The sequence below is a fragment of the Globicephala melas genome, unplaced genomic scaffold (genome assembly GCF_963455315.2).
Source record: "Globicephala melas unplaced genomic scaffold, mGloMel1.2 SCAFFOLD_584, whole genome shotgun sequence".
In the NCBI taxonomy this organism is placed as follows: domain Eukaryota; kingdom Metazoa; phylum Chordata; class Mammalia; order Artiodactyla; family Delphinidae; genus Globicephala; species Globicephala melas.
The window spans coordinates 102,323-114,458 of NW_027207745.1; the positions used below are offsets into that span (position 1 = coordinate 102,323).

General features: G+C 51.4%; 2 pseudogenes; both read right to left on the reverse strand.

The window, feature by feature from the left end:
* Positions 1–1,556: 1,556 nt before the first annotated feature.
* LOC132595739 (5S ribosomal RNA) lies at positions 1,557–1,692 on the reverse strand (annotated as a pseudogene).
* Positions 1,693–3,705: 2,013 nt separating this feature from the next.
* On the reverse strand, positions 3,706–3,841 carry LOC132595741 (5S ribosomal RNA; annotated as a pseudogene).
* Positions 3,842–12,136: the final 8,295 nt, after the last annotated feature.

Sequence of the window (12,136 nt, forward strand, 5' to 3'; positions counted from 1 at the left end):
CCCCAGGTGTCCAGCAGGCCCGCGGAAGCGGCTTGGGCCCTCTATCCCTCTTCGGCACCCGGCCGCGGCGAAACGGTGGAGGGGGGGCTTTTTCCGGATGGAGCTTTGGAGAGACACCCCCCGGCAGACAGGTGGCGGCGCCGGGGCTGGGATCCAGTGGGGACCGCCAGGTGCAGGTCGAGGGGCTCGCGGGCCGCATGGACGGCACCCGGGTCCGCGGCCATGTCTGCTTCGAGTCAGGGGACCAACGGAGCATATGGTGTGCTGCTGCCTTCCAGGGATGCCTTTTGGCCGCCTGGCCGCTCAGGCAGGCGGGGAGCGCCCCATCAGACGCTTGCTGTGGTGGGAGGGGCCTGAGGAGGTGGGGCCTGCAGCGGTACCTGGTATCCGGCGGGGGCGGAGACGGCGGCCGCCGCCTCCGCCACCGCGGGCGACAAAAAGAGAAAGCGGAGCGGGAGGCAAAAAGCCTACAGCACCCGGTATTCCCAGGAGCTCTCCCATCCAGGAGGTCTCCCATCCAAGTTCTAACCAGGCCCGACCCTTCTTAGCTTCCGAGATCCAGACTTGATCGGGCCCGTCTAGGCTGCTTTGGCTGTAGGTGTTGGTGGGTCGCGGGCTGCCTCTTGAGGCGCAGTTTAGCAGGCCATTGGGCCTTACCGCCAGCCCAGGGGCCCGCCCACCCTGGCAGGGCCCCGCCGCCCACCTAGGCAGAGGAACAGAGGTCCTGGGGACCGGTTGCTGGCGAGGTGTTGGCGACCACCCAGCCCAGGGCGGGCGGGACCAAGGAAACATTTCGGCGCTTGGCCTCCCACCCCAGGTCCCGCAGGTCGCTCACAAGGATGTGGCCCCGGAGGCTTCAGGGCCTGGGGCCTGCGGTCCCTTGGGCATCTCACCTGCCTGCCCTCGCTGCGCTAGGCGCAGCCCTGTCGCAGACTGGGCCGGCCTTCCTGCCCGACAGCAGCTGGCCCGAAGCCAGTGGGAGCCACCGTTGAGTTGGCAAAGCCCCTTAGACCCAGCAACGCCACCCTTGCCCCCACAACACCGTCGAGCTCTGTACCCCGGCCCAGGTGGCCGGCAGGCACTTGGAAGCGGCCTGGGCCCTCTATCCCTCTCCGGCACCAAGCCGCGGCGAAACGGTGGAGGTGGTGCTTTTTCCGGATGGAGCTGTGGAGAGACACCCCCCGGCAGACAGGTGGCGGCGCCGGGGCTGGGCTCCAGTGGGGGCCGCCAGGTGCAGGTCGAGGGGCTCGCGGGCCGCTTGGACGGCACCCGGGTCTGCGGCCATGTCTGCTTCGCGTCAGGGGACCAACGGAGCATCTGGTGTGCCGCTGTCTTCCAGGGACGCCTTCTGGCCGCCTGGCCGCTCAGGCAGGCGGGGAGCGCCCCATCAGACGCTTGCTGTGGTGGGAGGGTCCTGAGGAGGTGGGGCCTGCAGCGGTACCCCGCGGGGGCGGAGACGGCCGCCGCCGCCACCGCCGCCGCCACCGCCGCCACCGCCGCCACCGCCACGACCGCCGCGGTCGACAAAATGAGAATGTGTGTAGCGGGAGGCAAAAAGCCTACAGCACCTGGCGTTCCCAGGAGCTCTCCCGTCCAGGAGGTCTGCCATCCAACTACTAACCAGGCCCAACCCTGCTTAGCTTCCGAGATCGAGTCGAGATCGGGCCCGTCTAGGGTGGTTTGGCCGTAGACACTGGGGGGGTCGCGGGCTTCCACTTGAGGTGCAGCTTAGCAGGCGCTTGGGCCTTACCGCCGGCCCAGTGGCCCGCCCGCCCCGGCAGGGCCCCGCTGCCCGCCTAGGCAGGGGAACGGAGGTCTCGGGGACCGGGCGGTGGCAGAGGAGTTGGCGACCACCCAGCCCAGGGCGGGAGGGACCCAGGAAACGTTTCGGCGCTTGGCCTCCCACCGCAGATCCCGCAGGTCGCTCACAGGGATGTTGCCCCGGAGGCTTCAGGGCCCGGGGTCGGCGGTGCCTTGGGCATCCCACCTGCGCGCCCACGCTGCGCTAGGTGCAGCCCAGAAGCAGACTGGTCCGACCCTCCTGTCCTACAGCAGCTGGCCCGAAGCCACTGGGAGCCACCATTGAGTTGGCACGGCCCCTTAGACACAGCAAGGCCACCCTTGTCCCGACGCCACCGTCCGAGCTCAGGACCCCGCCCCAGGTGGCCGGCAGGTCCGGGGAAGTGGCCTGGGCCCTCGATCCCGCTCCTGCCCACGGCCGCGGCGAAGGGGCAGAAGGGGTGCTTTTTCCGGATGGAGCTGTGGAGAGACACCCCGGAAGACAGGTGGCGGTGCCGGGGCTGGACTCCAGTGGCTGCGGCCAGGTGCGGCTCGCGGGGCTCGCGGGCCGAACGGATGGCACCCGGGTCCGCGGCCATGTCTGGGTGACGTCAGGCCGCCCCCTGGAGCGGCTGGTGTGTCGCTGCCTTCCAGGGACGCCTTCTGGCCGCCTGGCCGGTCAGGCAGGTGGGGAGTGCCCCATCAGACGCTTGCTGTGGTGGGAGGGGCCTGAGGAGGTGGGGCCTGCAGCGGTACCTGGTACCCGGCGGGGGCGTAGACGGCCGCCGCCGCCGCCACTGTGGGCGACAAAAGGAGAAAGCGGAGCGGAAGGCAAAAATCCTACAGCACCCGGTATTCCCAGGAGCTCTCCCATCCAGGAGGTCTCCCATCCAAGTTCGAACCAGGCCCGACCCTGCTTACCTTCCGAGATCCAGACTTGATCGGGCCCGTCTAGGCTGGTTTGACAGTAGGTGTCAGTGGGTCGCGGGCTGCCTCTTGAGGTGCAGCTTAGCAGGCCCTTGGGCCTTACCGCCAGCCCAGCGGCCCGCCGCCCTGGCAGGGCCCCGCCGCCCGCCTAGGCAGAGAAACGGAGGTCTCGGGGATCGGATGTTGGCGGAGGTGTTGGCGACCACCCAGCCCAGGGCGGGCGGGCCCAGCAAACGTTTCGGCGCTTAGCCTCCCATCCCAGATCCCGCAGGTCGCTCACAGGGATGTGGCCCCGGAGGCTTCAGGGCCCGGGGACTGCGGTCCCTTGGGCATCCCACCTGCCCGCCCACGCTGCGCTAGGCGCAGCCCTGTCGCAGACCGGGCCAGCCTTCCTGCCCGATAGCAGCTGGCCCGAAGCCAGTGGGAGCCACGTTTGAGTTAGCAAAGCCCCTTACCCAGCAACGCCCCCCTTGCCCAACACCACCGTCCCACCTCAAGTCCCCGCCCCTGGTGGCCGGCAGTCCCGCGGATGTGGCCTGGGCCCTCTATCCCTCTCCGGCACCCGGCCGCGGCGAAACGGTGGAGGGGGGGCTTTTTCCGGATGGAGCTGTGGAGAGACACCCCCTAGCAGACAGGTGGCGGCGCCGGGGCTGGGCTCCAGTGGGGGCCGCCAGGTGCAGGTCGAGGGGCTCGCGGGCCGCATGGATGGCAACCGGGTCCGCGGCCATGTCTTCATCACGTCATGGGACCAACGGAGCGTCTGATGTGCCGCTGCCTTCCAGGGACGCCTTCTGGCCGCCTGGCCGCTCAGGCAGGCGGGGAGCGCCCCATCAGACGCTTGCTGTGGTGGGAGGGTCCTGAGGAGGTGGGGCCTGCAGCGGTACCCCGCGGGGGCGGAGACGGCGGCCGCCGCCACCGCCGCCGCCACCGCCGCCACCGCCGCCACCGCCACGACCGCCGCGGTCGACAAAAGGAGAAGGTGTGTAGAGGGAGGCAAAAAGCGTACAGCACCTGGCGTTCCCAGGAGCTCTCCTGTCCGGGAGGTCTCCCATCCAACTACTAACCAGGCCCAACCCTGCTTAGCTTCCGAGATCGAGTCGAGATCGGGCCCGTCTAGGGTGGTTTGGCCGTAGACACTGGGGGGGTCGCGGTCTTCCACTTGAGGTGCAGCTTTGCAGGCGCTTGGGCCTTACCGCCGGCCCAGCGACCCGCCCCCCCCCCCGGCAGGGCCCCGCCGCCCGCCTAGGCAGGGGAACGGAGGTCTCGGGGACCGGTGGGTGGCGGAGGAGTTGGCGACCTCCCAGCCCAGGGCGGGTGGGACACAGCAAGCTTTTCGGCGCTTCGTGCCCCGCCCCAGATCCCACAGGCCGCTCTTAGGGATGTAGCCCCGGAGGCTTCAGGGCCCGGCGCCCGCGGTCCCTTGGGCATCCCACCTGCCTGCCCACGCTGTGCTAGGCGCAGCGCAGACGCAGACCGGCCCGGCCCTCCTGCCCCACAGCAAATGGCCCGAAGCCACTGGGAGCCACCATTGATTTGGCACGGCCCCTTAGACCCGCAACGCCACGCTTGCCCCCACAACACCGTCCGAGCTCAGGACTCCGCCCCAGGTGGCCTGCAGGCCCACGGAAACGGCCTCGGCCCTCTATCCCTCTCCGGCTCCTGGCGGCGGAGAAACGGTTGAGGGGGTGCTTTTTCCGGATGGAGCTGTGGAGAGACACTCCCCGGCAGACAGGTGGCGGCGCCAGGGCTGGGCTCCAGTGGTGGCGGCCAGTTGCAGGTTGAGGGGCTCACGAGCCTCTCGGAAGGCACCCGGGTCCGCGGCCATGTCTGGGTCCCGGCAGGCCACCCCCGGAGCGTCTGGTGTGCCACTGCCTTCTAGGGCCGCCTTCTGGCCTCCTGGCCGGCCAGGCCGGTGGGGAGCGCCCACTGCAGCACGCTGTGGTGTGAGGGGACTGAGGAGGTGGGGTCTGCAGCGGTGCCTTTTCTTGGCGGAGCCTGCGGCCACCGATGCAGGTGACTAAAGGAGAAGGTGGATCGGGACGTAAAAATCCTACAGCACCCGGGTGCATCACCTGGGTCTTCGAGGAGGGACCTCCATGACTGGGCGGTGGAAAGAGCAAGGAAAGGAAGCAGATAGGGATGTTAGAACATTTTAGGAGCAGGTTCCTGTTGTCTGCTTCAGAAGTCAGTATAGGATCTGCCCACTAGGCTTGGATTACCCCACACCAGAGTCTGCCACCCGGGCTGCAGATGTCCCCAAAGCCTCACTGCTAACCCCACGCCTCCGCCGACTCTGATGCCAGCTTGTGTGTGCACCCCTAGTGCCTCCGTAGAGACGCATCCAGGAGACGGGGAGCTTGCTCAGAAAACAGGCTGCAATCAGTGGGCAAGGGAGAAACCACAAACTTGACTTACAGTGCCGCCTTCTGGAATACAAAATAAATGTTTCTAATAGCCCACTTGGTCCATTGTAAGGACCAAAGTAAACATAAATCCTTACCTAACAAAGGTGCCTGCTACTTCAAATGTGAATGCACAGTTGCATATATTTAAACACTACGAAAACCCAGGGAAATATGTTATCGCAAAGAGAAAATTCTCCAGCAACTGAACACAAAGGCATGGAATATTATGATCTAACTGATAAAGAATTCAAAATACCTATTACGAAGAAATTCAACAAGCTACAAGAAAACTCAAAAAGGCAATTCAGTAAACCCGGTAATAAATATAAATGTAAGGAAAAGAAGGATTTCCTTAACAAAGATTTTGAAATTATAAAAATATTGTGGACTGAAAGACTCAATGAATGAATGAGATGAAGAATGCAATGGACAGCATGTGCGGCAAGGCAGACCAGGTGGAAGAATGGGTGACCTGGAGGATACAACCGTAGGAAGAATACAGTTAGAAGAGGAATAGAACTAAGGTTTCCTAAGAGTGAAGACAGCCTGAGAGAGCCATTGGTTTCCTTCAGAAAGGCAAATATCCAACTAACTGGGATTCCAGAAGAAGAGAGGAAGAAGGGGGCAGATAGTTTCTTTAAAGAAATAGTAGCTGAGGGAATTCCCTGGCAGTCAAGTGGTTAGGACTCGGTGCTTTCACTGCCGTGGTCCCGGGTTTCATCCTTAGTCAAGGAGCTAAGATTCCACAAGCCACATGGCATGGCCAAAAAAAGTAGCTGAAAACATTACAAACCTATAAATAGATTCTCTTTTTCAGATTCTTTTCCATTATAAGTTATTCTATGTTGAGCATATTTTCGTGTGGCTATTGGCCATATGTATGTCTTCTTTGGAGAATTGTCTAGTTATGTCTTCTGCCCATGTTTCAATTGGGTTATTTGTTTTTTGTTATTGAACTGTAGGAGCTATTTGTATATTTTGGAAATTAATCCCTTGTCGGTTGCATCATTTGCAAACGTTTTCTCCCAGTCCGTATATTGTCTTTCTTTTTGTTAATGGTTTCCTTTGGTGTGAAAAAGCTTTTAAGTTTGATTGCCCATTTGTTTATTTTTGCTTTTATTTCTATTGTCTTGGTAGGCTGCCCTAAGAAAACATTGCTACAATTTATATCAGAGAATGTTTTGCCTATGTTCCCTTCTAAGAGTTTTATGGTATCATGACTTATACTTAAGTCTTTAAGCCATTTTGAGTTTATTTATGTGTATGGTGTGAGGGAGTGTTCTAACTTCATTGATTTGCATGTGGCTGTCCAGCTTTCCCAACTCCACTTGCTGAAGAGATTGTCTTTTCTCCATTTTACATTCTTGTCTCCTTTGTCATAGATTAATTGACTGTAGGAGTGTGGATTTATTTCTGGGCTCTCTATTCTGTTCCATTGAGCTATATGTCTGTTTTTGTGCCAATGCCATGCCATTTTGATTAATGTAGCTTTGTAGTATAGTCTGAAGTCTGGGCAGTTTATGCCTCCAGCTTTGTTCTTTTTCCTTAGGATTGCTTTGGCAATTCTGGGTTAAAATGGACTATTTTATCTATTAGATGTTTTATATAATTCACAAAATATCCACAAAGCAAAAAACTAGAGTAGATCCACAAAAGGCAAAGAAAGGGGAAACAGAGCATACCACCAAGGAAATTAAGCAATTTATGAAGTAGGCTGAGAAAGACAGGGAAAGAAACTATGCAAATACAAAACAACAAGACAGCAACTCATAAATTGGCATTAGTAAATCCCTACATATCAATAATTACTCTAAATGTAACTGGATTGATTTCACCATTAAAAGTCCCAGAGTGGCTGAATGAATTTAAAATAATGACACCCAACTGTAAGAAAGACCCATTTCAGATTTAAGGACAAACATAGAATCAAAGTCAAAGGACAGAAAATTATATTCCATGCACCTGAATACCAATACAAAGTGGGAAAAACTACACTTATATCTGACAAAATAGACTTTAAGCCAAAAATACTAACAAGCGACAAAGAAGGCGATTATAAAATGATAAAGTGGGCTTCCCTGGTGGCCCAGTGGTTCAGAATCCACCTGCCAATGCAGGGGACGTGGGTTCGAGCCCTGGTCTGGGAAGATCCCCCATGCAGTGGGTCAACTAAGCCCGTGTGCCACAACTACTGAGCCTTCGCTCTAGAGCCCACGAGGCACAACTACTGAGCCCATGTGCCACAACTACTGAAGCCCGCACATCTAGAGCCTGTGATCCGCAACAAGAGAAGCCACCTTAATGAGAGGCCTGCGCACCGCAACGAAGAGTAGCCCCTGCTCACTGCAACTGAAAAGAAAGCCTGAGCACAGCAACTAAGACCTAATGAAGCCAAAAATAAATAAATTTATTTAAAAAGTAAAATGATAAAGTACTCAATCCATCAAAAAGATATAATAATAAACACATACACACCCAACACTGGAACACCTAAATACATTAAGTAAATACTAACAGATATGACGGGAGACATAGAAAGATTAATAGTAGGGTATTTCAGCATCCCACTTTCAACAATTGATAGATCATCCAGACCAAAAATCAGCAAGAAATGATGAACTTAAACCGTACATTAGACCAAGTGGATCTACCAGGCACCTATAGGACATTCCATCCAACAGCAGCAGAATATACATTCTTCTTAAGTGCACACTGCACATTTCTAAGGATTGATTATACGATAGGACATAAAACAACTCTTAGCAAGTTTAGGAAGATTGAAATCATACCAGGTATCCTTTCGAACCACAATAATTTAAACTAGAATCAACAACAAGGAGGAAAGCTGGAAAATCCACAACTAAAGGAAACTAAACAAAACATTCATGAAAAAAATCAATGGGTCAAAGAAGAAATCAAAGAAAGTCTCAAAACAAATGAAAAGAGGAACACAACTTACCAACACCCCTAGCAGTCCACAGAGGGAGGTTTATAGAGAAATATTCATAGATTAACATTAGAAAAGCCTAAAGTACACAACCTGGGGCTTCCCTGGTGGCACAGTGGTTAAGAATCTGCCTGCCAATGCAGGGAACACTGGTTCGATCCCTGGTCTGGGAAGATTCCCACATGCTGCGGAGAAACTAAGCCCGTGTGCCACAACTACTGAGCCTGCGCTCCACTCTAAAGCCTGTGAGCCACAGCTACTGAGCTCATGTGCCACAACTACTGAAGTCCACATGCCTAGAGCCCGTGCTCTGCAACAAGAGAAGCCACCGCAATGAGAAGCCCGCACATCGCAACGAAGAGTAGCCCCCCACTCGCCGCCACTACAGAAAGCCTGAACGCAGCAATGAATACCCAATGCAGCCAAAAATAAATAAATAAAATAAATAAATTTATTAAAAATAAATAAATAAAAGAAAATACACAACCTAACTTTACACCTCAAGGAACTAGAAAAAGTAGAACAAAGTAAACCCAAATTTAGCAGAAGAAAGGAAATAAAGCCCAGAGTGGAAATAATGAAAATAGAGAGCAGAAAACAATAGGAGGGATCTTTTATAAAAAATAAACAAAATTGAGAAAGCTTTAGCTACATTAAGAAGAAAGAGAAAAGACAAAGTTAGAAATGAAAGAGGAGACATTAAACTGTTAATCCAGAAATACATAAGATCATGAGAAACTACTATGAAAATCTTTATGCCAACAAAAAATGACCTACAAGAAATGGGTAATTACCTAGAATCATACAACCTACCAAGACTGACTGAACCAGGAAAAAAAAATAGCAAGTCTGACAGACAAATAATGAGGAAGGTGATTGAATCAGTAATCTAAAACCTCTCAACACAGAAAACCTCAGGACCAGATGGCTTCACTGGTGAATTCTATCAAATGTCTAAGGAAAAATTAACACCAATCCTTCTTAAAGTCTTCCAGAATTTGAAGAGGAGGAAACATGTCCAAACTTTTGCTATGATGCAAACATTGCTCTGATACCAAAGCCAGATAAGGACAGCACGAGAAAAGAAAACTATAGGGACTTCCCTTGTGGCACAGTGGTTAAGACTCTACAATCCCAATGCAGGGGGCCCAGGTTCGGGATCCCTGGTCAGGGAACTAGATCCCACATGCATGCCGCAACTAAAGAGTTTGCATGCCACAACTAAAGAGTTCACATGCCACAACTAAGTAGCCAGCAAGCCACAGCTAAGACCTGGCACAACCAAATTAATTAATTAATTTAAAAGAAAACAACTATAGACCAATATCCCTGATAAATGTAGATACAAAAACTCTCAACAAAATACTCGCAAACCAAATCCAAGAACACATGAAAAGGATCATACACCATAACCAAGTGGGATTTATCCCTGGGATGCAAGGAGTGTTTGATGTATGCAAAATGTGATACCCCACATTAATAAAGTGAAAGACATGGGCTTACCTGGTGGCGCAGTGGTTGAGACTCCTCCTCCCGATGCAGGGGACATGGGTTCGTGCCCCGGTCTGGGAAGATCCCACACGCCGTGGAGCGGCTAGGCCCGTGAGCCATGGCCGCTGAGACTGCGCGTCGGGAGCCTTTGCTCCGCAACGGGAGAGGCCACAACAGTGAGAGGCCCGTGTACTGCAAAAAAAAAAAAAAAAAAAGTGAAAGATAAAGATTATATGATCATTTCAATAGACGCAGTAAAAGCTTTTAATAAAATACAACATCGCTTCATGATAAAAACCCTCAACCGACTGGGGATAGAAAGAACACACCTCAACATATTAAGGACATATACAACAAACACAGAGCTAACATCATACTCGGTGGAGAAAAATTGAAAGCTTTTCCTCTAAGATCAGGAACAAGATAAGAGTGCTGACTCTCTCTACTCTTATTCAGCATAATTCTGGAAGTCCTAACTACAGAAATCAGCCAAGACAAAGAAATAAAAGACATATAAATTGGAAAAGAACTAGTAAATTTTTGCTATTTGGCTGATGCTATGATCTTATATATTAAAAATTCCAACTCAACTAAAAATCTGTTGGATGTAATCAATGAATTCTGTAAATTTGCAGGATATAAAATCAATGCACAGAAATTAATTGCTTTTCTATAAACTAACAATGAAACATCTGAAAAAGAATTAAAGAAAACTCACAGAAAGATTCACAATAGCATCAAACACAACAGAATACCTAGGAATAAATTTAACCATGAAAGTGAAAGATCTGTACGACCCAAACTACAAGACTTTATGGAAAGAAGTCAAAGAAGACACAAATAAATGGAAAGACATCCTGTGTTCATTATTTGAAAGAGTTAATTTTGTGAAAACATCAAATCAAACCTTATGAAAATTCCAGTGGCAATTTGTTTTGGAGGGGTTTGAGAGTTTAGTTTACCTTTGGGTTCACACAGTGCAACAGGGGTGGAGACAGGGTGCACAGGACTCCCAGGCCACTTCCCAGCAGAAGAGGGACGTGTCACTGGCTGCTGCACCTGCCACATGCTCCCGGTATGGGTGATCCAGGGGCATTTTTATAGAAATAGAAAAAACAATCCTAAAATTTGGATGAAATGACAAAAAAAAAAAATCCCACATGGCCAAAGTAATAGAGAAAGAAAAGCAACACCGTAAGCATGATGGTTTCTAATTTCAAACTATACTACAAAGCTATAGTAATTAATTAGGTAATAATACTGGCATAAAAATAGACCCATAGACTAATGGAACAGAGTGGAAAGCTCAGAATTAAAAACCTGCATATACATACAGCTAAAATCTAATAATGAAGGCAGAAACTTCCAGTGGGGACAGGACAGTCTCTTCAACAATGGTTTTGGGAAAACTGGAGAACCACATGCAGAAAAATGAAATTGGACTACTATCTTACACAACTCAGAAAATTAACTCAAAATGGATCAAACAGTTAAACCTAAGATCTGAAACCATAAAACTCCTAGAAGAAAACGTAGGGAAGACTGTCCTCAATATTGGCCTTGTCAATGATATTTTGGATGTGACATCAAAAGCACAAACAGCAACAACCTAATCAACAGATGGGACTACATCAAACTTAAAAGCTTCTGCACAGTAAAAGAAACAATCAACAAAGTGAAAAGGCAACCTACAGGATGGGAGAAACATTTTGCAAACTATATATCAGAATAGGGGTTAATATATAAAACATATAAAGAACTCATAAGACTCATAAAACAATCTGATTTAAAAATGAGCAGAGGAACTAAACAGACAGTTTTTCAAAGAAGACATACAAGTTACCAACAGGGACATGAACAGGTGCTCAACATCACTAATCATCAGGGAAATGCAAATCAAAACCATGATGTGGTCTCACCTCACATCTATTAGAACGTTGATCATCAAGAAGACAAAAATAACAAACGTTAATGAGAATATGGAGAAAAGGGAAACTTTGTGAACTGTTTGTGGGATTGTCAACTGGTGCCGCACTGTGGAGAACAGTATGGAAGTTCCTCAAAAATGAAAAGTAGAACCACCATGTGATGCAGCAGTCCCGCTCCTGGGTATAAACCCACAGGAAATGGAAACTGGTTACTGAAGAGACACTTGCACTCCCATGTTGATGGCAGCATTACTCACAACAGCCATGATATGGAAATAAATTAAATGACTATCAACAAATAAATTAACAAAGAAATTGTGGTATATTTATACAATAGAATACTATCCAACCATGAGAGAAAAGGAGGACTGTAAGAAGAAGAGCTTGTGAAGTGATTGGGGGCGTGCCAGTGGCAGCCTTGCCAGCTCTGAGGGCTGGGATGGACAAGGCTGTACAAGGGGAGGGAGCATGCGGGATGGGAAAGGGGAGACTAGGGTAGATGCTGCGGGTGGAGGAGGGATCATCTCCTGCTGAGTTCTCCTCTGCAGGGTGGACTTGAGCCCAGGCATTGAAAGAAAAATCTCAGAGACTTCATTTTGAGATTGGATTTCAATAACAGGTGTTCTTTTAAGTTCCTGATGACACTCAGGGGGAAAATG